We start from the raw sequence: 27,604 nt of genomic DNA, 5'->3' as shown, positions 1-27,604 counted from the left end.
GAGTCCTGCGGATAGCCAGGTTGTGCAGCATGCAGCAAACGACGACGAATTGGGAGACTCGATCCTGCGAATACTGGAGGGCTCCCCTGGAGCGATCGAGACAGCGGAACCGTTGCTTGAGCACGCCGATTGTTTGTTCTATGAGGTTCCTCGTCGCTTGATGGCTCTCGTTGTATGCCTCTTCAGCAGGGGTCGTGGGCGCGCGGAGCGGGGTCATGAGCCAGGTACACAAAGGATAGCCTTTGTCCCCGATAAGCCATCCTCTTGGGGGAGGCTGTGCCTGGAACATGTCAGCCACAGTTGTCTGTCGCAGGATAAAGGCATCGTGGCTGCTGCCTGGAAAGCGGGCATTGACAGCTAGGATGCGCTGCCTGTGGTCACACACCAGCTGTACATTGAGGGAATGGTAGCCCTTCTGGTTGCGGTAATCCTCGGCATGCTCCAGAGGTGCCCGCAAAGCCACATGTGTGCAGTCAATGGCGCCCTGCACCATGGGGAAGCCCGCTATTCTTGCAAACCCCACTGCACGCTGCTGCTGCTTGTCCAGGGTCATGGGGAAGGAGATGAATTGATGTCTCCTTCTGAAAAGGGCTTCGGTCACCTGGCGGATGCTGCAATGCACGGCAAACTGGGAGATGTTAGCGATGTCCCCAGTAGCGGATTGGAAGGAGCCGGAGGCATAGAAGTTGAGAGCCACCGTCACCTTCACTGCCACCGACAGAGACGTCCTGCGCATCAGCTGTGGCTGCAGATCTCTCTGAAGCAGCCGGCAGATGTCTGCAACCACCTCCCTTCAGAATCGCAGCCTCCTAACACACATCGCGGCAGACATGGTCAGATAGGAGGTCTGCTGGCGGTATACCCTGCGTGGGTAAGGCCTCAGTTGGCGACGCCTGTTGCCCCCTCTGCGTCTAGCCAGGGCTGCCACTCTCTCACGGCGTCTGTAAGCCCTTCTGGCATAAGGCTGAAATTCAGCGTTGCCACCCAATGCAGCCCCCATTATATGCTGGCAAACACTGAGCTCTGAATGAAGGCAAAGATCATTGGTAAGCTCTGGCCTGAGCCAAAAATACCTGTCCAAGTGTTGGTCCAAACCAGTAAACTCTCCTCCTTGGTCTCTGTCCAAAAAACCGTTGCACAAGAGTGAATGCTGCAAAATGGCTGGCCTTTATACTGCTGGGTAAGTGCCCTTTAATTTGCGCTCCCCGCGGCCCGGCTGGGCTGTGTACCGTTCCACTTCACAGTCGCTCGGGCCGCCCGGCGCACAATGGGCCGGCGCGAGTGAAGTTCCGGTTTGGGGCGCACAAAGGGCGTTGCACTATTAAATGACGTCATGATCTGCGCGCACAGCAGGGCGCGCGCTAAGACTTTGCGCCGGCGCTAAATGTGTCCTGAAGTTGGGGAGAGGCGCAGATCGCGCTGTGCCCGGGCGATAAGCGCCTAGCGCTCGAGATCTACTCCTCCTAAGGCACTAACGGCTGGCGCGCCCAACTGAATTTCTAGGCCAAAGTTCTTAACCATTAGTAGAAAATAGCAGAATGAAATGCGTACATGCTTAATTAAAATAAAAATGTAAAAGAAAAGCCCGATTCTGAACTATTTATTAGTGAGTATAGGGAACGATCTAACAGGTTGTACATTGAAATGGGGCCTTAGGCTAATTAGAACACTTGGCTTCCACTTTCTGCTTTGATTTGCTCTTTGCCCCTTGTTCCTGCATAAAACCCATTGGCTCACTCACTGCAGCCCGAACACTGAATGCTTTACAAAGCCTCAATACTCTAACTATGAAACTAAATTGTCATCTAATAACATTGCTTTTAATAATTAATGCACGTTTAATAAAATGGACAGACCAGTATAATTATTACTGTTAATATAGTAATCTTTCAGTAAACCTATAAATACAGAACTGTAACCGTGTTATAAATATTTGATAACCTCATGTAACATCTGTTATTAATTTGTAATAAACATTTGTTATGAAATATTAAAACTGTATTGTCATTACATTCAGTTCTGCAATCTACAATTTATCTCTTCAACCAGAACCATGTATAATTCCCATTTAGCTTGTAATTCTAAAAGGAGGGAATCATTAAGTAACATGTAGATGCATTATAGATGTATTATCCATGTTGTTATATCATTGGAAAATGACAGTGTTTTCCTTTTAAGCATCCAATATATTATAATCAAGCTGATCATTTGCAATATGTGTAACCTGGTAAAGTATTTCTCTCTTTCTTTGGTCCTTGGTCTTTTTTCGAAATGCCCATGAAGAGCAGATCTGTTTTCAGCAGTCTGTTCTTCACGGCTGTTAATGGGCAGCTGCAGAGTCCTGAATAAACCCCACATACTGCTTGGCCCATTTGCAATTTACATTTGACTGCCATGTGCTGCCTGAACTGCCGTTTCCCATTAAAGATGCCAGTCACTTGAACCTTGTGTCATTGTGATACGGGAGCCTTGGAAATCAAGCTGCTGCAGAGCCACACGACCTTAAAAGTAATGCGCAGGATAGCGGTGCGACAAGGAAATACCGGAGAGGCACAGTGGATCGATCCGTGTCTGAAACAGGAAGAAAGATTCATTAACATTTTTCGTTAGGACTGATATACAGCAGATCCTTGAGCTCAATTCAAAAAAGAGAGAGAGTTAGGACAAGGTGTTCTCAACTTGTGCTGTTGCTTTTGTGCTTCTGCGCAATAAAGGACTTGTGGGGGAGGCAGTTTTAAGGGCCGCAGGCTGGTGTAAATGGGGCCGTAATGGGCTGAAAATGGTGTCTCACTCACTGCTCCATTTAGGCTGCCGCCATCTTGGGTAGGGTCCTGAGATGGGCTGCTGGAGTGGCCCCCTGTTTCAGGCGGGAGGCTACTTGTAATATTCAAATTGGGGTCCTATGACATAATTATGAGGTACACCCTCCCTGTTTTTTCAGCGGCCTAACCAACGATCCCCTGTGTTGTTACCCACCCCCCCCATCTTTCACCTGCGCACCCTTCAAGCACCAGCTCAGCATGGGATCGTGGAATGTCCCCTTTAAAAATAGAGTGAAGTCATTTTCCAGTGGTTGACTGGCAGTAAACCTGATGGATTGTAATTAGCACCTAAACCCCTAGGGAATGGAATTCCGTTCGTTGATCACTTTTGTAAAAAATGTAGTGCATGTGATATCATGTTGTGTGTGCACAGCCTTTATCAGTGAAATTATCGACGAAATTGTCAGCTGCAGGACGAGATTGTCACCTCGAAACCACGTTACCGTTTCAGGTTTTTTATAGCATGTCTAGTTTGGAATTTCTTCTTTGGGTCCTTGTGCTGGCAGTGGCTGTTGGTACAGAGTGGGAGAGCCAGTGGCTCCATGTCACTGATGCCTGATTTGGTTCATACTCCAGGATCAGGAATTGCAATGTTAATACTGCAGGTTTATTAAGCAATAATTTACAGTTGATTACCAATAATTCAATGGCCAATATATATTATTAATTCCTGCGGCACAGTGCAGCCTTTACAAATGTTTGTTAATTATTGATACCATTGTTAGCATAGTATAAGGAAGGGAGATTGGAGGCTGGGGAGGAAGAAAGATCGCAGGGCCTCCCCAGGCAGCTAGCCGGTGAAGGCTACTTGAATTTCGAGTCGCTGCATCAGGGAGGCAGCGACTGGACTAGATTTGACTATTCTATTGCTCTCCTGGACGGCCTCCCATCTTCCACCCTGCATATACTTGAGCTCATCCAAAACTCTGTAGCCTGGATTTTTCTTTTAATCATTTTATGGGATGTGGGCGTCACTGGCAAGGCCAGCATTTATTGCCCATCCCTAATTCCCCTTGAGAAGGTGGTGGTGAGCCGCCTTCTTGAACAGCTACAGTCCGTGTGGTGAAAGTGCTCCCATAGTGCTGTTAGGTAGGGAGTGTGACCCAGCGGCGATGAAGGATCGGCGATATACTTCTAAGTCAGGATGGTGTGTGACTTGGAGGGGAACTTGGAGGTGGTGGTGTTCCCATGCACCTGCTGCCCTTGTTTTTCTAGGTGGAAGAGGTTGTGGGTTTGGGAGGTGCTGCCGAAGAAGCCTTGGTGCGTTGCTGCAGTGCATCTTGTAGATGGTACACACTGCAGCCACAGTGCGCTGGTGATGGAGGGAGTGAATTATAAGGCGGTGGATGGGGTGCCAATCAAGCAGGCTGCTTTGTCCTGGATGGTGTCGAGCTTCTTGAGTGTTGTTGGAGCTGCACTCATCCAGGCAAGTGGAGAGTGTTCCATCACACTCCTTACTTGTGCCTTGTAAATGGTGGAAAGGCTTTGGGGAGTCAGGAGGTGAGACACTCGCCGCAGAATACCTAGTCTCTGACCTGCTCTTGTTGCCACAGTATTTATGTGGCTGATCCAGTTAAGTTTCTGGTTAATGGTGACCCCCAGGATGTTGATAGTGGGGGACTCGGTGATGGTATTGCCATTGAATGTCAAGGGGAGATGGTTGGAGATAGTCATTGCCTGGCACTTCTGTGGCGTGAATGTTACCTGCCACTTATCAGCACAAGCCTGAACATCGTCCAGGTCTTGTTGCATGCGGGCATGGACTGCTTCATTATCTGAGGAGTTGTGAATGCCACTGAACACTGTGCAGTCATCAGCAAACATCCCCATTTCTAGCCTTATGTTGGAGGGAAGGTCATTGATGAAGCAGCTGAAGATGGTTGGGCCTAGGACACTGCCCTGAGGAACTCCTGCAGCGATGTCCTAACTCACACAAGTCCCGCTAACACATCACCCCTGTTCTCACTGACCTGCATTGGCTCCCGACCTGGCAATGCCTCAATTTTAAAATTCTCGTCCTTGTTGTTTTCAAATCCCTCCATGGCCTCGTCCCTCCCTAGCTCTATAACCTTCTTCAGCCTCACAACCCTCCAAGATCTCTGCGCTCCTCTAGTTCTGGCCTCTTCGCTCCACCATTGGCAGCTGTGCATTCAGCTGCCTAGGCCTTATGCTTTGGAATTTCCTACCTAAACCTCTCTGCCTTTCCACTTGTCCTTCCTCCTTTAAGACGCTCCTTAAAACCTACCTCTTCGACCAAGCTTTAAGTCATCTGTCCTAACATCTTATATGGCTTGGTGTCAAATTTTCTTTTTTTTGATAACTCTCCTGTGAAGTGCCTTGGGACACTTTATTACATTAAAGGTGCTATATAAATATATAAGTTGTTACTGTATGTGAAGAACTTTGAGGAATTTCTGAAGAAACACAATCAGTGCCATTTAAACATGTCTTTTTCCTCCAATATTCCAGCTGCCTAGGCCATAAGCTCTAGACCTCCCTCCCTAAACCTCACCACCTGTCTACCTCTTTCTCCTCCTTTAAGACACTCCTTTGTCTTTGACCAAGCTTTTGGTCCCCTGTCCTAATATCTCCTTATGTGGCTCGGTGTCAAATTTTGTTTGGTAATGCTCCTGTGATGCACTTTGGGATGGTTTTACTATGTCAAAGGCGCTACATAAATGCAAGTTGTTGTTGTTGAGAGGGAGAGAGGCAGCGATCGGGAGGGCAGGTGAGCAGTGGCCTGCAGAGGTCGGTGGTTTTAATGTGGATCTGGGAGGAGCACTCCTGCACTTCTCGGCTCAACATTCAGGTATGTATTTTATTCTGAACCTACCTTTCTGGTGGTGGCCTGCTGGTTAGGCCGCATGTAGACCTAGATTTCCGGAACGCAGCTGGCCTGGCACCGGCTACTTTCACAGCCGCCCAATTTTACAGGGGGGCTTCAAACAGGTCATAGGCCCCTTGCATGCATATTTTGATGCTTATACCAATATAGGCGGAATGTGCGCACGCGCACCCCCCACCACCATGGACAATTTGGCGCCCGTCTTAGCAGGCGCAGCATCATTGAATTTCTAGGCCAGAAATTTTTGGGTATGAGGAGCTGATGTCGTGTCATGGAAGTTCCAGTGCAGCAATGTCATTGGCCAGTACCAGATGTATGAGTAGCCCAGAATGCACTGCCTCTGATTTCCCCAGAGGAAGCAATTGTCCTTGATTGAGGGGGATCCTCGGTACGACCCCATGTTCTACCAGTCCAGGGCACAACTTTGAATGAATTTTCAGATTGATTCATTAAGGGCATAGTTTGCTCCTGTCAAGTCAAACCTAATAGCAGATGCTACTTCATGCTGTGTGCCTTATCTCTCCCATATTGTGGTCTTCAGCTTCAGGAACTTAACTTGCTGACAAGTTGGGAGCCTGCAGAAGAAAACACAAACAATCAGATTATTCCTCTTTCTCCAATCTGCTCCCACATCCAGACATTTATCGTCAAGAGTATAAAGACCAATGCTCAAGTGTCATGCTATCCACACATTATTTCTGAAACTTTTTGGAACATTAATGTGGATTTAAATGCCATTACCACATCTTTCAACTGTTCCTGTTGTGCATGTTTTTTTTTGGTCAGGAGATACAATAGAAAGAGAAATGATTTGCTTTTATATTGAGCCTGTCACATCCTCAGCATGTCTCAAAATATATCACAGCCAGTGAATTACTCTTGAGATCACTGTTGTTTTATCAGCCAATTTGTGCACAGCAAGGCCCCACAAACAGCAAAAAGATAATAAACAGTTAATCTGCTTTTCAGTGGTGTTGGTTGAGGGATAAATGTTGGCCAGGACATTGGGAGACCTCCCCTACTCTTCTTTGAATAGTGCCATGGTATCTTTTAACTCCACCGAAACAGGCAGATGAGGCCTTGGTTTAACGTCTTATCCAAAGACTGCACATTCAACAGTGCAACACTCCCTCAGTGCTGTACTGAAGTGTCAGCCCAGCATATGTGCTCAAGACTCTTGAGTGGGGCTTGAACCTATGACCTTCTAACTGAGAAGCACGTGTACAATCGGTGGCCAAGCTGACACATTTCCTTTAAAGTAGATGATTAGAAGAAACAGAGGTGTTGAAATCAGAGAGAAAGCTGCATGAAAATCAAGAGACTGACTGAGAAACGTTCCTTTGAACCAAGGCACTGGTGCAGAGTGGGTGCGTGAATAGACAGAATTAGCTGGAGATCGCCAGATTTATAGGGCTGAAAGGAACAGATTAAACAAAGGTTACATTTGTATTCTTTTTAATTATTAATTTTAATTCATATACTGTTTTATTTGTGGGATATAAAATGTTAATAGTGCATCTATATAATGAAATCCTTTATACTGTACTATAGGATGATCACAAGAGTTCTAATTAATTGAGTGTTCTGTTTTCATGTGACATTTCATTAGACATTCTTTTTAATTATTAATAAGGTTAATGTGTTTTAATATGTGGTCTTTGTGTGGTTGAATTTAAGTAAGAGTGGCCTATTTGTAACTGAAATTAAATTAATTGCGATACCATTTGAAGTGAGCTCTTCTTCCCACAACACCTGGCTCTCCCCTGTCAAGACATAACTGTTAGCAGGTTTACCACAAATAATTTGTAAGTATAAACTTTTAGTGGGAGAGGGGGGGGGGAGGGATTTAACGTAACAACAGTCAGTTCAAAAATGAGTCGATTGTGCAAAGTGCTTTGATAAGTTTTGATGTGAGAGGTGCTACGTAAATGTAATACTTGTTGCTAGTATTATCAAATAATTAAAAATGCACAGAATATCCTTCCATTCACGGGTCAAGCCAATACCTTGGTGCTGAGTGTTGGCAGGCTATTTGACTGTAGCGGCGTCTAAATTAACCCCGATCCTGTCCTTAACAAACAATCAAAAATGTTTAAAGTACAGTACATCCCCAACCAAAATGATTGAGGTGGTTCGATTTCCAGTTGGGTTAGTTGATCTTGACTGGGGTGGCATTAGGTGTGCCACAGTTGGCCATAGTATTCCTGTGTTACAGAGGGGGGGGGGGAAATCAGCCAGCATTCCTGCTTCGAATTGCTCTTTAGTGACTAGGACGAGGATGTGTATGGTTGCTAGTTAAGATCAATTGATGCAATTTAGTGTGGATAAGGGTGAGGTAATACATTTTGGGAGGAAAAACAAGGAATGGGAGTATACCTTTAACGGAAAGATGAACAGAGAGACCGAAGGATTCCAATACATAAATCCCTGAATGCATGAGTGCAGGTAGATAAAGTCATTAATAAAAAGCCTGTAGCATTACTTGTTCCATAAATAGGGGCCTAGAGTAAAGAGGTAATGATACATTTGTACAAAGCAATGGTTAGGTCATAGTTACTGTGCGTGGTTTTGGATGCCCATTTTAGTGGGGACATTAAAACCATAGAGAACATACAGCATAGGTTTACCAGGGAAACTATCGTTATGAAGAGAAACTGGAGATACTGAGACTGTTTCCACTGAGGCAGTAAGAGGAGATTAAATTAGGATTTTAAAATTATGAAGGGTTTTGATCAGGTGAATAGGGAATCACTTTTTTCTCTGATTGGGGAAGCAAATGATGAGGGGCCATCAATTTAAAATTGTTACTAAAAGTAAGGAGAGAGGTTCAGAGATATTTCTTTACACAGAGGGTTCTTGAAGCGTGAAATGCTTTGCTATTGGGGATGGTTGAGGCAGACACATCTTTAAAGGAAAAACTGATTAATATTTCAAGCAGAGGAGGATACAGTGCTTAGGGAAGTGAGCAAAGCAGTGTGCTTGATTTTGGATTGCTCCAGCAAAGAACCAACGCTTACACAATGGGCCGAATGGCCTCCTTCTGTGCTGTAAACCTCTATGGTTTCATGGTCCTTATCTTCTACCCTCAGTTCCCCAGACCCAGTCATTCTGTGCACTCCCATCGGATTCACTCTTTTAATGCTGCCTTTGGGCAGGTGCATAAAAGGGTGATTGACAACACTTGTGATAAATTGTTGGCAGGGCCTGAATCAGATGGGTCAGCCAGATTTTTTTTCTCCTCTGTTTCTTCTTGGTGTTGCACATCTAGAAGGGGACAAGAAAAAGAGATTTTAAAAAATGGATTGCAATGGAGCAGAATTCACATGTGACTTTCAGCACAAGGATTGGCACGAGGGTTTTATTAGCTTATTTGCTGGCAGGTTATGTGTGGTGCAGTAGCATCAAAAGGTAGAGAAGTGGGATGTCATGATGGACATGCAGCTGGTACCTGTCTTCCAGTTCCCCGACTGCAAAGCCTTCCATTGACTACCTCCCAAGGCATTTCAGTGTTTCCTCCTCATTAGGGAGTGGTAGGCAGGATGTGGGAAGAAGAGGTCCACCATCCATGACTGATCTCTCCCTTAAGTTATGGGCTGTCCTCTTGTTTAAGAAGAATGCAGTCAGTGTGAATGCCCTCTGATTGCCATGAAATGCAATCCAACCCAGATGTCAGGAGGCAGACCAGAACAGGGATGATAACAGGTACAATAAACAAGCAGATGGATACTATATCAGGATTTTGGCAGAGTCCATTTCTGTAAGGCTGTGAATGATCACTTGCAAGTGAATGCTAGGGGTGCTGTGAAGGGTCCTGTGATACCTCATGGGCATTAATGTTAAACACTTGAATACAGTAAGGAGATGGTGATTGTTAACTATCAAGCATGCTTATTTCGGTGCATTTATAGAAGGTGCAGCATCCTACTTTTGCCTTACGCTTAAATCCTGCAGCAGCATGCACTGGTTGAGCTCCCAGTCATAGAATCATACATACAGCACAGAAGGAGGCCATTTGGCCCATCATTACTGTCTGTGTTGTGTCAGGAGCCTGGCTCCATTAATCTAATTGGGCTGACTCTAGAAAATCCACCAGGGTCAGCATCAGGCCATGCAGGCAGGGAGAAGTCCTGTCCCATCACACTTCTGGGGGGGGGGGGGGGAAGGCTGCCAGAAATGAAATTCTGACCTAGAGAGACCACAGGATGGCTGGTGTGAGACAAATATCACACTGGTACACGAGCGGGTGCTCTTCTGCAGTTAGGGCTGTTTCACATTGGGGCAGACTAGAGGGAACGTCACTCCGTGCCATACTCTTCAGAATCCTTGAAGCTGAAACTGAGTTCTTGAAATGGAAAGTGTTCCTTTCCCCAACACCAAAATCTTTCACCTTGACGAGCATAACATTCTCAAGAAATAAATTCAAATGCTTGTTGGTCATACACTGAGCAGTCAACACCTGAGGGAAGATTCCTCCTGTTTGCTATCTGTAGAGAAATCACAAATGGATTTACATTTCAGTACAAATCGTGAATAAAGGAAATCTTCCCCTTTCTTCTCTTCCCTTCTCAGTGTATACTCAGTATCCCAAACAATATGACACTGGATAGCTCTCATTCCAGCACCTTTAAATATTTGCATTTTCTACAATCAAGAATATTAAAAATCATTTTATTTACACTGGCACAGGGCCAGATTGCAGATAAGGCCTCGTGCTAAATCAGGTTTCTGCATGCTCTGAATGATGCGTTTCGATGTTCAGCAGGCAAGTTCTTTGTGTGTACAAACCCTGCAAAAATAATTTAACTGAACTAAAGAAAAACCTTCAAAATTAAACAGGATATTTATTTGGTAAATTAATTTAATTAATGTTAAAAGGCATATCCTTCACTATTGGGAAAAGAAAGTGTACGTTGGCTGCATACCAAATATATGCTGATTAAATTGACTAAACTGAGGATAATCCATCCATTCTCACACACCCAAAGGCAGTTCATGACTCAGTGTCCACCTGTCCGCCCAACAGCAATCTGACTGAGATCACGAATCAGCGCATGGAGGAATCAAACGTGCTTTCACCCTATTGCTCTGGTACCATGTATTGGATTTCCCAATGTGTTCTGGCATCTCACCACCCACCAGCTCTGATTCTCAGATACAATTGTGTATGGGTTTGTGGACAAATATTGCAATATTAGTACAGCAAAGGAACAGTAATAAATGTTCCCTCTGCTTCTGGCACTTTGTTGCAGCAATACGCTAATTTGGTATACAACAAGCACATTTTCAATCAAATCAGATTTCCATTTTCATTTGCTACAATTGATTTGACCCTAATTGTAGGATTTATGGACCAGTTAAAAGCAAATGAATTTGCATCCAGGCAATATAATATAAATCATGATTAACCAGTTTTACTTTGCTTATTCACATCATTAATCCCAATACTTGGTATGCATCACTGTGATGGATTTCGCAAAATACTTTGCAAGTAGTAAGTTTTACTTTACATATTTTAATTACAACAAGAGTTCTTTCTGTGAAAAGTTCAAAATAGACGGTCAGTATTGTCCTGCAGGTCAAAGGTCTATTGAGGTAAATTGGGGGTATCCAACCAAATGGCAGTCTTTGAATCCATCATAATTAAACCTTCTGGCAAATAAGAAAGGTGTGCTGTGTTGCTTAAAATATGTGTTTGGCTTGTAGATACAGTTAGGTTTTACCACCTGCTGGTTGTTCTTTCTGATTAACCCAATAGAAGTACCTGCAGAAAATGAAGGACTACGTTGTTTCTGCACTCGATCTGTCCAATATTTTCTTTAAAACTGAAGTATTTGTAGTTTGCAAGAGCTGCTGTACTTTTAACCATCCCCTCACTGTATCTGGTTTAGTAAGTTTTGATCTCATTAACAGTGATGCTGAAGCAAATATTATTGTAACAGTAATAAAGCGAGGGAAATATATTTTTATTCATTCATGGGCTGTTGGCGTCACTGGCAAGGCCAGCATTTATTATCCATTCCTAATTGCCCTTGAGAAGGTGGTGGTGAGCCGCTTTCTTGAACCGCTGCAGTCTGTGTGGTGAAGGTACTCCCATAGTGCTGTTAGGGAGGGAGTTCCAGGATTTTAACCCAGCAACAATGAAGGAACACTGATATATTTCCAAGTCAGGATGGTGCATGACTTGGAGGGGAACTTGGAGGTGGTGGTAGAGGTCACAGGTTTGGGAGGTGCTGCCGAAGAAGCCTTGGCGAGTTGCTGCAGTGCATCTTGTAGACAGTACACACTGCAGCCATGGTGCACCGGTGGTGGAGGGAGTGAATGTTTAAGGTGGTGGATGGGGTGCCAAACAAGTGGACTGCTTTGTCCTGGATGGTGTTGAACTTCTTGAGTGTTGTTGGAGCTGCACTCATCCAGGCAAGTGGAGAGTATTCCATCACACTCCTGACTTGTGCCTTGTAGATGGTGGAAAGGCTTTGGGGAGTCAGGTGGTGAGTCACATGCCGCAGAATACCCAGCCTCTGACCTGCTCTTGTCGCCACAGTATTTATGTGGCTGGTGCAGTTAAGATTCTGGTCAATGTTGACCCCTGGGATGTTGATGGTGGGGGACTCAACCATAGTAATGCTGTTGAATGTCAAAGGGAGGTGGTTAGACTTTCTCTTGTTGGAGATGGTCATTGCCTGGCACTTGTGTGGTGCGAATATTACTTGCCACTTACCAGCCCAAGCATGAATGTTGTCCAGGTCTTGCTGTATGCTGGCACAGACGGCTTCATTATCTGAGGTGTTGTGAATGGAACTGAACACTGTGTAATCATCAGCGAACATCCCCACTTCTAACCATATGATGGAGGGAAGGCAATTGATGAAGCAACTGAAGAACCTAGGAGGATGCTGAGGGCACCGTGGATATCACGTTTAATCAGTTGGTCACACCGCAGGTAAAGTCTGCACAGGCAAGAAGGGAATGGGTGACTGTCAGGCAGAGTAGTAGGCACAGGCAGGTAGTGCAGGGGTCCCCTGTAGCCACCCCCCTCTCAAACAGATATACCGCTTTGGATATTGTTGCGGGAGATGGCTTATCAGGGGAAGGCAGCAGCAGCAAACTTCCTGGCACCAGGGGTGGTTCTGCTGCACAGGATGGGAGGAAAAAGAGTGGGAGAGCTATAGTAATAGGGGATTCTATTGTAAGGGGAATAGATAGGCGTTTCTGCGGCTGCAAACGAGACTCCAGGATGGTATGTTGCCTCCCTGGTGCAAGGGTCAAGGATGTGCCTCGGAGCGGCTGCAGAGCATTCTGGAGGGGGGGGGTGAACAGCCAGTTGTCGTGGTGCATATAGGTACCAACGATATAGGTAAAAACTGGGATGAGGTCCTAAAAGCTGAATATAGGGAGTTAGGAGGTAAATTTAAAAATAGGACCTCAAAAGTTAGTAATCTCAGGTTTGCTACCAGTGCCACGTGCTAGTCAGAGTAGAAATAGAAGGATATTTCAGATGAATACGTGGCTAGAGGAATGGTGCAAGGGGGAGGGATTCAAATTCCTGGGACATTGGAACCGGTTCTGGGGGAGGTGGGACCAGTACAAACTGGACGGTTTGCACCTGGGCGGGACCGGGACCGATGTCCTAAGGGGAGTGTTTGCTAGTGCTGTTGGGGAGGGTTTAAACTAAAATGGCAGGGGGTTGGGAACCTGTGCAGGGAGACAGGAAAGGGAAGCAAGGACAGAAGCAAAAGACAGGGAGGAGAAAAGCAAAAGTGGCAGTCAGAGAAATCAAGGGTTTAAGTCAAACATGGCCACAGTAAATAATAATTCTAAAAGGTCTAAGAGTATTGAAAAAACAAGCCTGAAGGCTTTGTGTCTTAATGCGAGGAGCATTCGTAATAAGGTGGATGAATTAGCTGCGCAAATAGATGTAAACGGATATGATATGATTGGGATTACGGAAACATGGCTCCAGGGTGACCAAGGCTGGGAACTCAACACCCAGGGGTATTCAATATTCAGGAAAGACAGGCAAAAAGGAAAAGGAGGTAGGGTAGCATTGCTGGTTAAAGAGGAGATTAACACAATAGTAAGGAAGGATATTAGCTCTGATGATGTGGAATCTGTATGGGTAGAGCTGAGAAATACGAAGGGGCAGAAAACGTTAGTGGGAGTTGTATACAGACCCCCAAACAGTAATGCTGAGGTTGGGGATGGCATTAAATGGGAAATTAGAGACCCGTGCAATAAGGGCACTGCAGTTATCATGGGTGACTTTAATCTACATATAGATTGGGCTAACCAAATTAGTAATGATACTGTGGAGGAGGAATTCCTGGAGTGTATACAGGATGGTTTCCTGGACCAATATGTGGAGGAACCAACTAGAGATCAGGCCATCTTAGACTGGGTATTATGTAATGAGAAAGGATTAATTAGCAATCTTGTTGTGTGAGGCCACTTGGGGCGGAGCGATCCTAATATGATCGAATTCTTCATTAAGATGGAGAGTGAAGTAGCTGACTCAGAGACTTGGATCCTGAATTTAAATAAAGGAAACTATGATGGTATGAGGCACGAGTTGGATAGGATGGATTGGGGAATGTTACTTAAAGGGTTGACGGTGGATAGGCAATGGCAAACATTTAAAGATCGCATGGATGAACTACAGAATTTATTCATCCCTGTTTGGCATAAAAATAAAACAAAAAAGGTGACTCAACCGTGGCTAACAAGGGAAATTAACGATAGCATAAGATCCAAGGAGAGGACATATAAATTGGCCAGAAAAAGCAGCAAACCTGAGGATTGGGAGCAGTTTAGGATTCAGCAAAGGAGGACAAATGGATTAATTAAGAGGGGGAAAATAGAGTATGAGAGTAAGCTTGTAGGGAACATAAAAACTGACTGTAAAAGCTTCTATAGATATGTGAAGAGAAAAAAATTGGTGAATCAAGCGTAGGTCCCTTGCAGTCAGAATCAGGGGAATTTATAATGGGGAACAAAAAAATGGCAGACCAATTAAATATATACTTTGGTTCTGTCTTCACAAAGGAGGACACAAATAACCTCCCAGAGATGTCAGGGAACATAGGGTCTAATGAAAGGGAGGAACTGAATGAAATCAGTATTTGTAGGGAATGGTGTTAAGGAAATTGATGGGATTGAAGGCCGATAAATCCCCAGGGCCTGATAATCTATATCCTAGGGTACTTAAGGAAGTGGCCCTAGAAATAATAGATGTATTGCTGGTCATCTTCCAAAATTCTATAGATTCTGGAACAGTTCCCATGGATTGGAGGGTAGCTAATGTTACCCCACTATTCAAAAAAGGTGGTAGAGAGAAAATGGGGAATTATAGACCGGTAAGCCTGACATCGGTAGTGACACGGCGCGCTGCGGTACTGCAGGCCTTCCTCCCCTTCTTAAAGGGGAGGGGCCTTCTGCAGCGTGATCGAGGATCGCGAGTGCCGGCAAAAGAGCCCGGCACCGAGGAGAAGTGCCGAGCTCTTGGAACGCAGTCGACACTCCACAGGGGGGTGCTTAGGAGGCCGGGGACAGCAGCGCGGAGAGGTGCTGGCAGGCGGCCAGCAAAAAACATGGCCGCCCCGCACCTCTCCTTTAATTAGCGCCTCTACCGCCGCAGGTAGGCTCTCCTGAACCGGTCGCAAATAGCGTCCGGCGTTAAAGCAGGGGGCGCAACTAAATATTGCGATCGGGGCGATAGTGGGGTGCTGCGCACACCGATGACATCATCGGTAGTGGCGCAGCGCTAACGGCTAGCACCGCCATTAGCGTTCCGCTAAATTTAGCAGGAGGCATGGCCAGTGGCTTCCGACCCACTTAGCGCCCTCTTAAGGCGCTAACGGGTGGCGCAGCCCACTGAATCTCTAGGCCTTAATGACTCGGAAGGTCCCCCAAGGTAGATACCTCTTTACTGGTCCCATGGTGTTCCAGTATTACAGCCTGGATTCTTCTGCAAAGTAATGCAACCCCTGTTAATGTGCAATTTAATTCACTTTATTGTGAATGCTGCTTCTTAACGGGTTCATAGAAATTTTAGCCACAAAGAGCAGACTTTCCTTCTGATTCAACCACCCATCTCCCCCACATTTCAGAAAGAGCTCATAAGGTGAATCATTGGAAGAAGCAAAAATCCTACTATTGGGCACAGCAGCTAAGCACTCCGATGGACTGTGTCACTCTGCCATCCCAAAGATTTATTTTAAAAGGTCATGTTGGATTTGCACATAAGTGGCCAACTTTGATACTCTGAATCCAGTGGTTTTTTGGCAGCTTGTTAAAAAGGTAATGCTAAACTGAGGACCTTTCTGTGTGATAAATATGAGTTATTTAGGGCCTGAAGTTTCCCTTTAACTGAAATGCGACAGATCAACTGTGACCTAATTTTCATAGATGTTCAACGTGTGGGTGTGGCTGTGACTGGGATGTGACTAGAAATGCCAACGGCAGTGATATCCGCCCTGTGCTGTCATTATTTTGGAATAGGTGCCAGGAGATGCTGAGCATATCCCGGGGCAAAGCCTTGGTAGCAGTAGGAATAATTACAGTAGAGACAGCACTGCATAGCCTCACCTCAACTATCAATTTCTCATGTGATATTCTGGTGACACATTTATAGGTTTAAAAACCGGCCACAAATCCCACAAAGAAATTGAGACATATAACCCAAAAGCATCAAGATGTTGAATTCCCACAGTACTATACAATGTCAGCTGTGACTCAGTGGGTAGCACACTCGCCTCTGAGTCAGAAGGTTGTGGGTTCATAGTCCCACTCCAGGGGCTTGAGCACATGAATCTAGTCTGACACTCCAGTGCAGTGCTGAGGAAGTGCTGCACTGTCAGAGGTGCGGTCTTTCGGATGAGACGTTAAACCACGGCCCCGTCTGCGCTCTCAGGTGGACGTAAAACATCCCAAGTCACTATTTCAAAGAGCAGGGGAGTTAGCCCTGGTGTCCTGGTCAATACTTATCCCCCAATCAACATAACAAAAACAGATCCTCTGGTCATTATCACATTGCTGTTTGCGGGAGCTTGCTGTGCACAAATTGGCTGCTGCTTTGTCCACATTACAACAGTGACTACACGTCAAAAGTACTTCATTGGTTGTAAAGTGCTTTGAGACGTCCAATGGTCGTGAAAGGCACTATATAAATGTATGTTTTTTTTATACATTACGCAAATTAAATGTTACTTCTTGCTGTGTTGAAGATATCTATGTTGCTATTGGAAGTACCTGGAATAGTCAAAGCCTTCTCACAGAATTCATTTATTGTCACTTCAAAATGAATACACATACAGATGAGGGGACAGGAGCACATCTATGCTCACAAGTGACATTGTTTAATGAAATGATATCGTTGCATGTGAGCATGAAAATAGACAGCGCTTAAAAATAGCTCTGCTCCAACTTTAACCCTTTAAATAAATAATTCCTTTTGTGGTTTTTAAAAGTAATCTATGACATTTAAATATATTCCACGAATCATAATATTCTTGGAATAAACTACAAGAACTGTGCTTTAATTATGATTTAAATAATACTTTGATAGTGCCTTATTAAGTCAAAATGTCACAAATGCTAAACATTGAAATGCCACATATTATTCAATAGCACCCAGGTTCTGTGACAAGCTCAGATAAACTGTAGCAAACATGAAGTATTTTCATCTTGTTTTAGCTTCGGAGAAGATCCTTTCATTCAGTCACAATCCAGAATGAATTTATTCCACTCCAGAGACTTGAGCACAAATATCTAGGCTGACACTCCAGTGTGGTGCTCAGGGAGTGCTGCACTGTTGGAGTTGCTGTCTTTCAGATGAGACATTAAACCGAGGCCCCGTCTGCTCTCTCAGGTGGAAGGAGAGCAGGGGAGTTATCCCCAGTTTCCTGGCCAATATCTATCCCTCAATCAACATAACAAAAACCAGATTATCTGGTCATTATCACATTGCTGTTTGTTGGAGCTTGCTGTGCGCAATTGGCTGCCACGTTTCCTACATTACAACAGTGACTACACTTCAAAAAAAGTACTTCATTGGCTGTAAAGTGCTTTGGTACATCCTGAGGTCGTGAAAGGTGTTATATAGATGCAAGTTTTTCTATTTTTCTTTAAAATCCAGCTGCATTTAAAATCCAAGGCTCGGTTTAAATTGATACTAATGTCTTAAGGACAGTAAGGAGTGTGATGGAATACTCTCCACTTGCCTGGATGACTGCAGCTCCAACAACACTCAAGAAGCTCGACACCATCCAGGACAAAGCAGCCAGTTTGATTGGCACCCCATCCACCACCTTAAACATTCACTCCCTCCACCACCGGTGTACCGTGGCTGCAGTGTGTACCATCTACAAGATGCACTGCAGCAACTCGCCAAGGCTTCTTCGGCAGCACCTCCCAAACCTGCGACCTCTTCCACCTAGAAGGCCAAGGGCAGCAGGTGCATGGGAACACCACCACCTCCAAGTTCCCCTCCAAGTCACACACTATCCTGACTTAGAAGTATATCGCCGATCCTTCATCGCCGCTGGGTCAAAATCCTGGAACTCCCTACCTAACAGCACTGTGGGAGTACCTTCACCACACAGACTGCAGCGGCTCAAGAAGGCAGCTCCCCACCACCTTCTCGAGGGCATTTAGGGATGGGCAATAAATGCTGGCCTTGCCAGCAACGCCCAGATCCCGTAAGTAAATTAAAAAAAAGTCTGGTTGGGATAATCTGGTTAAAGGTGGGAAATCTGACAACTCCTCTACAGAGCCGTGCTGGAAGCTGGTCTTTAAAGAGGGTGGAAACATTCCCAGGAACATTCATGCTCCTCCTGGCCCCACATAAATTAGTGGCACAACATCTTTTGCCCCTTTTTGGAAGTGACCTATAGTGGTCCTTTTATGAACCACTGGTTTATCCACTCAACACGCTGTCCCATATATATGTAGGCTCCAGCCTGTTTCAGGCAGGAGTGCTGCTCATCTGTACCCTGACCTGCTCCAAAATCATACTGGACCGGATGTCAACGGGAACGGGGCTGTAAAATGGGTGCAACGATGACGAATTTAACAGAGCCAGGGCCAATTTGGACGAACATTCAGGCCACGGCTAAATTCGTCAGGGCCTTTACTTAGGCGGATTTGGCGGTTGCCTGAAATGAGCGCTGGCATCATTTCATTATTTCTGCAAAATTCATTTAAACTAGTCAGAGGTTATGCTGTGCAAGCTCCGACTCGTTTCTCGGGCTCTGTAGAAACCTAATCAGAGGTCCTTAAATAGACCGCTGGAGGCTACCGAAGAGACCGGCAGCTCCGGATTATTTTTTTTTAAACTTATCTTACTGTGGAGCCTGGAGGAGGAGGAGTGCTCCCCCTGCCTCCACATTACTACTGCGGGCCATTGCTGCCCTGCACTCAACCCATTCCCATTTGCCTCACCCACCTCTCGGACCTACCTATGAGCCAGCTCAACATCTGAGCTGTCTGACATTTGAAGGGACCAGACTGGTGAGCCGTGTTGGGGAGCCCGGTTAGCTGCTGCAGATCACCCGATTTATTCCAATGAGACTCGAGAATGAATTTAGGATGGTCTTCAGGCCTCTCTCTTCTAGCATGCTAGTCCACCGTGCCAGCTGTTGTGCGCCCATTATCAAGCGCTATCACATTTATGCCCCAATGTTTTTTATTCAAGTTGTTCAAAATTACGAGGTGTTTAGATAGAGTAAATAATGAGAAATAAAAACAGAAAATGCTGGAGATACTCAGCAGGTCAGGCAGCATCTGTGAAGAGAGAAACAAAGTTAACGTTTCAGGTCGATGACCTTTTGTCAGTTCTGAAACGTTGGGCCAGAAATTCCAGGCCAGAAGCGTGAGTACGGTCGGGTTACTCACGCATCTGGCCGTTGGAAATGCCGGCGTTCAGCAGGAACAGCGCATGCGGGGAACGCCGGCATTTCCAGACCCGAGGTCTATTCACAGCGCGTGCGACTGCACAGGCAGCGCTTGCGCAGTGAACTTTGTAGATTTCACTGATGGATTCAGTGAGGGTAAGTCCCTAGAACTTACACGTGAAAAAAGCAAGTGTAAAGTTGTTCATTGGCTGGGGAAGGAGATATATTTTATGGAGGAGCTTATGAAATGCAATATTTAGGTTTGGGAAAGGGAGGGAAGTTATTTTAAGAAATTTTAAGTAAGTTTTAAACTTTAATTTTTTTTTTTTTAAACGGGTTTTCAGAACGGTAGGTAGAAGGAGCAATTGTGGCTGTGTGAATGGAATGTGAGAATGAGTTATGTATGTATGTCCACATATATTCCTTTACGTATATGTATGTATGTTTTATATTCCTTTACTAATGTGTATGAATGTATATTTTTAATTATGATTTTCCAATAAGTTACTTTCTCTGAAAGTCATAATTAAATAATACATTCATACACATAAGTAAAGGAATATATACATAACACGCAAAGGAATATATACAGACATACATACTTTCAGAAGCTCCACGATAAGAAATACCTTCCTCCGCAGCCTCTGGAGCAACTGTACCCATGCTTTTTTCATGTGTAAGTTGTAATGACTGGACCTCACTGAAAGCATTAATGAAAGCGGCGAATTATACTGCGCACGCGCTGCCTGTGCAGTCGCACGTGTTCTGCCTCTGAACCCCTTCGTTCAGAGGACAGGAAATGCCGTTTTTCCCCACATGCACTGTGCATGCTGAAAACCGGCATTTCATCCGGCCAGATGCATAAGTACCCCGACCGTACTAGCGCATTTGGAAGGGAATTACTGGGCCAACATTTTACATGTCAATAAAATAAAAAATTTAACAATTGCACGACTTGCCCCCTCGCATCTGCGACTGAGGGTCCAAGGAGGTGCATTGCGCAAGAGGTCATCATCGTACGTATCCTCACACTGTTCCCTTTGGGGAACTGTATGAAGTGGTGGAAGGATTTATGGCCGTGATTAACGCTCATTCCGTGACCGTAACCATCTTTGAACCAGCCATTAGGGTGGTTAGTCCTATGGCGGGAGGGTTTTACGGGCTCCCACAACCCATCTGAGAGGGGGGGGCCACCAACACCCATGGACGCAAGTATCCCGCTGGATGTCCACCCAGAATTTAAAGTTGGAGCTCCGACTCCACTTGCCGGGACTGTCTGGAGTGGGGTTCAAAACCCTACTCCTTCTGGCCCAGCGGCGGGGATGCTTACTGCTACGCAAAAGGCCCACTCCGCACAAAAGGTGACACCCATACGTTTCCTGTGCCTTTTCCCTCCCCGTGACTGGAGCCCTATGCTGCCATTTCACGTTGCTAATTGGATTGGGCCTTTGTCATAGCGGTAGGATCCCCGCCGCTGGGCCAGATCAGGGTAGGGTTTCGAACCCCGCTCCGGACAGTCCCGGCAAGTGGAGTCGGAGCTCCGGCTCTAAATTCTGGGTTGACATCCAGTGGGATATTTGCGTCCGTGGGTGTGGGTGGCCCCCCCTCCTTGTATAGCTTGTGGGAGCCCGTAAAACCCTCCCGCCATAGGACTAACCGCCCTAATGGCTGGTTCAAAGATGGTTACGGTCACGGAATGAGCGTTAATCATGGCCATAAATCCTTCCACCACTTCATACAGTTCCCCAAAGGGAACAGTGTGAAGACACGTATGACGACGACATTGCTAAATAAATAAATAGAATTTAAAAAATTCTTTTAGGGCTTTTAAAAGTCTTTAAATTGCTTTAATTCTCTTTAAAACTACTTCAGATTACTCAAAATAATGTAAACATTTTAAAAAGTTTATAAAAGTTACCAAAATCTTCAAAAAACTTCCAAAAACCTATTTAAACTGCTGCTTTGCATGTAAAAATCCTTAGCAGCTTGACAGAAACATTGGGGGCGTGTCCAGTGAAACTGAGACCTCAAGGGGCGTGTCTCACTTACACTGCACGCTCCTGGCTTCGCGCTGGCTGCACTCCTGGGTGGTGTGACGTCATACGCTGCCCGGGAATGTGCTTTCTATTTCTGCAAGTTCAGGCATCCCAGAAGCTGATCGGCACGAGCGCGGGGTAAGTGCAAATACGGGGCTTGCACGCGCTGCAAGCCCCGTTCTGGAATTTCTGGGCCGTTAACTCTGTTTCTCTCTTCACAGATGCTGCCTGACCTGCTGAGTATCTCCAGCATTTTCTGTTTTTATTTCAGATTTCCAGCATCTGCAGTATTTTCTTTTTGTAAATAAAGAGACACTGATTCCACTGGCAAGAGGGTCGGTAAGTTAGGACTTAAGATAATTGGCAAAAGAGGAGGAGAATTTTCTTTACACAGCAAGTTGTTATGCACTGCCTAAAAAGGATAGTGGAAGCAGATCCATTAGTAACTTTCAAAAGGGGATTGGATAAATTTGCAGTGCTATTGGGAAAGAGCGGGGGAGTGGAGCTAATCGGATAGCTCTTTCAAAGAGCCGGCACAGGCACAATGGGCCGAACAGTCTGCTACTGTGCTGTAAGATTCTATAACTGGTTAGTATAACACAGGTGTCATAATATAATGTTATATTTGCTTCTTCATCTTTTGTTCAGTGGATTTACTTGTCAGTTAAAGTCTGAAACAAGATCTCGTGTTGTGATTTTTTAAATTGTTCTTGGAAGACATGAGAAAGATCATGTGGCGATACAGGATAGATCTAGTTCTTAGAGCAATTTACAGAAAGGCTTCCTGTTTGTTTTGCTGGGCTTGCTTGCCAAAAACTTAGAGATACTAGAGCCAATGAAGATAAGCTTGAGACTTTAGGGATCTAAAGCTTACACAAGAGTGAATTAAAGTAGAAATCTCAAAGCATCAAGGATAAGAACAGATAAGATCCAAACACATAACTAAGCAGAAAGTTATGTTTCACATAATATTCAACATTTCACTGTAGTTTCTTTTTAACGCAATGCACTGCAACCCTCATGGAATTAGGATTCAGCAAAGACAGATGGTTTCACAAAGTTACTGTTGATTTGGAGTGAAATATATACAATGCAAACCCGAGGACTGGTCTACAGTCTGCAGTGAAAACTTTTTGAAAGATTTTTAGAAACATAGAAGATAGGAGCAGGAGTAGGCCATTCAGCCCCTCGAGCCTGCTCCACCATTTAATGAGATCATGGCTGATCATCCAAATTCAGTACCCTGTCCCTGCCTTCTCCCCATATCCCGTGATCCCTTTAGCCTTAAGAAATATATCTAACTCCTTCTTGAATATATTTAATGAATTGGCCTCAACTGCCTTCTGTGGTAGATAATTCCACAGGTTCACCATTCTCTGGGTGAAGAAATTCCTCCTCATCTCTCTCCTAAATGGCCTACCCCTTATCCTTAGACTGTGACCCCTGGTTCTGGACACCCCCGCCATCGGGAACATCCTTCCCGCATCTAGTCTGTCTAGTCCTGTTAGAATTTTATAAGTTTCAATGAGATCCCCTCTCATTCTTCTAAACTCCAGCGAGTATAAGCCCAATCGACGCAATCACTCCTCATACGTCATTCCTGCCATCCCAGGTATCAGTCTGGTGAATCTTCACTGCACTCCCTCCATGGCAAGAACATCCTTCCTCAGATAAGGCGACCAAAACTGCACACAATACTCAAGGTGTGGTCTCACCAAGGCCCTGTACAACTGCAGCAAGACATCCTTGTTCCTGTACTCGAACCCTCTCGCTACGAAGGCCACTTGAATTGACATCCTTGTTCCTGTACTCGAACCCTCTCGCTACGAAGGCCACTTGAATTGGCATTTTTTAGATATTAATATGATTAAGGTTTCAAACAGCAAAACTCTCCATAGAGATTTTACCTTAATACCTTCAAAAATATGTTACCTTGATTCCCCTGGGCCCCAGTTGGTAGGTATACTGCTCAGTGTGAAACTGATCCATATAGACTAAAAGATCCCAGGAACAATCCCTACTCTGTGCTCAGTCATCTGTTCTGCTTGGAGTGCTACGAAGGCCTCAGTACCTCTGGGCTAGGGAAGAAAGTGAGCCAGATTCAAAGATGTGCCATCTGCTGCTAAGGCAGCTACAGCCACCAAGGGTTAACGCACCCAGTGACAACACCCGTTAGCTACAATCTCAAGACTACCTCCACCTTATTCCAAGCATGTTGTAATTGTGGCCAGCGGGGATGGTGCTGTGGAGTGGGATGAACATCCATCCCCCTTGCAGCCACCTTCACTTCAGCAGCCATCAAACAGGGAGTCAAGTGCTAGGCTGCTATGTCACTTGACTTCAGCCTCATGCCTGCACCTTAGGTGTCCTTGCCCTTCAGTTTTGTTTGTCAATTCTTCGCCCTCTGCCCCGTTCAAACTTAGCAAAGGCTGCCAATGGATCGAAATGCTGTCTTTGCTCAGGTCGTAAAGAATTTTGACTCCTTATTCTGACTCTTCCCTTTAAATTGTCCGCATCCGTTTAAATCAAATCTGTGCATAATTTGCCATTTCCATCACTAGTGTGTTCCCAGGACACGTCCGAATCTGCACCTGAATCTGCATAATTATGATAATGAGCTGACCACGAATAATTAGGTCAATGAACACAGCACTTTGGTCAGCATTGTGTAACACCCACTTCAAACTGTTTGAGAATATACTGCACTCCTATTGGAAAATCCACCCTCATGAATTTTGACCAGTCAACAACATCCAAATAAATGAAGCATGTTATGAATCTGGTGCACTCCACATAATTGTCCTCTTACCCAACACAAAGATATGCTTCAACAGACAAGGCCAGACTCCCTATAAACTAAAGTATGACCTTATGCATGAAGTAATCTAGGATAACAGGTCATGGGATGAACAATGCACCCTTCTATCGATGAGGTATGCACTGGAAATAATACAGATTAACATTGCAAGCTCCTGATCTCTCTAACTGATGGACAAATAACACTGACAGACACAAAGTTGGAAGGAGGGACAGAGTGGACTCCTCTCCGTCCATGATGGACCAGCAGGCTAGAAACTATTGGCTGGATATTCCTCTCCTGTCCCATGTGAAATTGGGTAGGATAGTGGCAAGAAAGGTAGTAAAATCAGACAGTGACATGTACCATCATGTTTCTACCACAAGGCCTAGAGAGGCAGGAAAGGAGGACAATGAGTCAGAAGTACAATGTTGATGAGACCCCATCTGGCATAAACAAAGGTCATAGGTGCAACAGCAGCTTGTGTGATAACAGACATATACTTTTCCGATAATAAAGGCGGTACTTTAATGTAACGCGGCATAGGCAACCAATCAGTGAAGATGCATGTGGGCCGAGGTCCAATCAGGTGGCAGGAATGAATTTTGAATGAGCTGGACATATGTATTGTAATGTATAAAAATGTAGGCCTAGAAATTCACTATAGCCCTGTTTGGGGCGCCAGCCTTGCCAGGGCGCTAAAAGTAGCGCCCCGGAAGCAGTCACGACCACCTGCCGGAAATTCAGTTGGCGCGCCCCAGAGGGAAGCGCAGCGCTACTGGAGGCACCCCGCATCCCTCTTGGGGCGCTGCAACTGAATATCGCTGCGCAACGTGCCGCAGCGCCACACGCTGCAGCATGGCGCGCTGCGGTACTGCAGGCCTTCCTCCCCTTCTTAAAGGGGAGGGGCCTTGTGCAGCGCAATCGAGGATCGCGAGTGCCGGCAAAAGAGCCCGGCACCGAGGAGAAGTGCTGGGCTCTTGGAACGCAGTCGGCAATCCGCGCGGGGGGGGGGGGGAAGCTCAGGAGGCCGGGGACAGTAGCGTGGAGAGGTGCTGGCAGGCAGCCAGCAACAAAAATGGCCGCCCCGCACCTCTCCTTTAATTAGCGCCTCTACCGCCGCAGGTAGGCCCCCCTGAACCGGTCGCACATAGCGTCCGGCGTTAAAGCAGGGGGCGCATCTAAATATCGTGATTGGGGCATTAGCGGGGCGCTGCGCACACCGATGACGTCATCGGTAGCGGCGCAGAGCTAATGGCTAGCGTCGCCATTAGCATCCCGCTGAATGTAGCGGGAGGCGTGGCCAGTGGCTTCTGACCCACTTAGCGCCCTCGTAAGGTGCTAATGGGTGGCGCAGCCCACTGAATTTCTAGGCCATAGTGTTTGCTGTAACAATTTGGAAAAGTCTGGCTAAGACAGAGCGGACTGTTTCCCCACCGGTGCAATAAAGACAACTTGACTATCGATCTAAAACCTTGTGTTGAGTGTTGGTTTAAAATACTCCACAACAACGTGCATTTATATAGCGCCTTTCATGACCACCGGACCTCTCAAAGTGCTTTACAGCCAATTAAGTACTTGGAGTGTAGTCACTGTTGTAATGTGGGAAAGAGGTGAATCCAGCTCTTTGAATCAAATTTACTAAGGGGTAAAATTAAGCACAACACATTTCACTAGAATATAGAACCTTACTGAACTCAAGCCTCAATTACAAATTAATAAAGTGTTTCAAAGTTCTAGCTGCTCTCTGTAAGGTTGCACCTTTACTTTCAACTTATAACTATGAGACAAAGTCCCTGCTTTCGTTTTGGTTTACATAGAAATATAGAAACATAGAAGATAGGAGCAGGAGTAGGCCATTCGGCCCCTCGAGCCTGCTCCGCCATTCAATGCGATCATAGCTGATCATCCAATTTCAGTACCCGGTCCCTGCTTTCTCCCCATACCCCTGGATCCCTTTAGCCTTAAGAAATATATCCAACTCCTTCTTGAATATATTTAATGAATTGGCTTCTACTGCCTTCTGTGGTAGAGAATGCCACAGGTTCACCACTCTCTGGGTAAAGAAATTCCTCCTCATTTCTGTCCTAAATGGCCTACCCCTTATCCTTAGACTGTGACCCCTGGTTCTGGACTCCCCGACCATCGGGAACATCCTTCCTGCATATAGTCTGTCCAGTCCTGTCAGAATTTTATAAGTTTCAATGAGATCCCCTCTCATTCTTCTAAACTCCAGTGAGTACAAGCCCAATCGTCCCAATCTCTCCTCACACGTCATTCCTGCCATCCCAGGTATCAGCCTGGTGAATCTTCGCTGAACTCCTTCCATGGCAAGAACATCCTTCCTCAGATAAGGCGACCAAAACTGCATACAATACTCAAGATGTGGTCTCACCAAGGCCCTGTACAAGTGCAACAAGACATCCTTGCTCCTGTACTCAAACCCTCTCGCTCCGAAGGCCAACATACCATTTGCCTTCTTAACCGCCTGCTGCACCTGCCTGCTTACCTTCAGCGACTGGTGCACAAGGACACCCAGGTCTCATTGCACTTCTCCTTCTCCCAATCTATTGCCATTCAGATAATAATCTGCCTTCCTGTTTTAGCCACCAAAGTGGATAACCTCACATTTATCTACGTTATACTGCATCTGCCATGCTTTTGCCCAATCACCCAACCTGTCCAAATCATCCTGTAGTTTCTCGGCATCCTCTTCACAGCACACACGCCCACCCAGCTTTGTGTCATCTGCAAATTTGGAGATATTACATCTAGTTCCCTTGTCTATATATTGTGAATAGCTGGGGTCCAAGAACCGATCCCTGCGGTACCCCACTAGTCACTGCCTGCCACTCAGTTTACGTATTGATGGAGTTGTACCTTTTACTTACATGGTCTATTAATAACCTGCGTAAGAGTTTCCCACACTTCCGATAGGTGAACCGTTGCCTCGCCCCTTTTCTTCTTTTACTGCAGGTCTGGACTCCTGCTCTTGAGCTCACAGAACAAAATCAGGCATCTTCTTCTGGATGGGATGGTGAATTCCTCATCGAAAGAATGGACTGGCGAGGGGGGTGAGGGATGGGTGGTGTAATATTCCAGAGAGCCAGGAACAACTTCTCCCTATGTTCTATAATAATAAAGTAAAAGGGGCTTCAGCTGAGTGGGACAGTATAAACATTCAGCTGTATGGAACTTTAATGCTGCTAATGCTTCAA

The 27,604-nt window shown here is 45.5% G+C and overlaps 1 long non-coding RNA gene across 1 annotated transcript; it reads right to left on the bottom strand.

Moving 5' to 3' along the window:
- Positions 1-1,814: 1,814 nt before the first annotated feature.
- Positions 1,815-27,604, bottom strand: LOC147103145 (uncharacterized). The gene is made up of 3 exons (XR_015072904.1): positions 27,278-27,604; positions 5,656-6,242; positions 1,815-2,571 (listed from the first exon to the last, which is right to left on the bottom strand). It is a non-coding gene; the product is annotated as an uncharacterized LOC147103145 (long non-coding RNA).

The sequence above is a fragment of the Somniosus microcephalus genome, chromosome 20 (genome assembly GCF_052327205.1).
Source record: "Somniosus microcephalus isolate GS21.2 chromosome 20, FLI_Smic_1.0, whole genome shotgun sequence".
NCBI classification, from domain to species: Eukaryota; Metazoa; Chordata; class Chondrichthyes; order Squaliformes; family Somniosidae; genus Somniosus; species Somniosus microcephalus.
The sequence above is the reverse complement of the archived record's forward strand: the minus strand, read 5'-3'. Positions and strand labels throughout refer to the sequence as shown.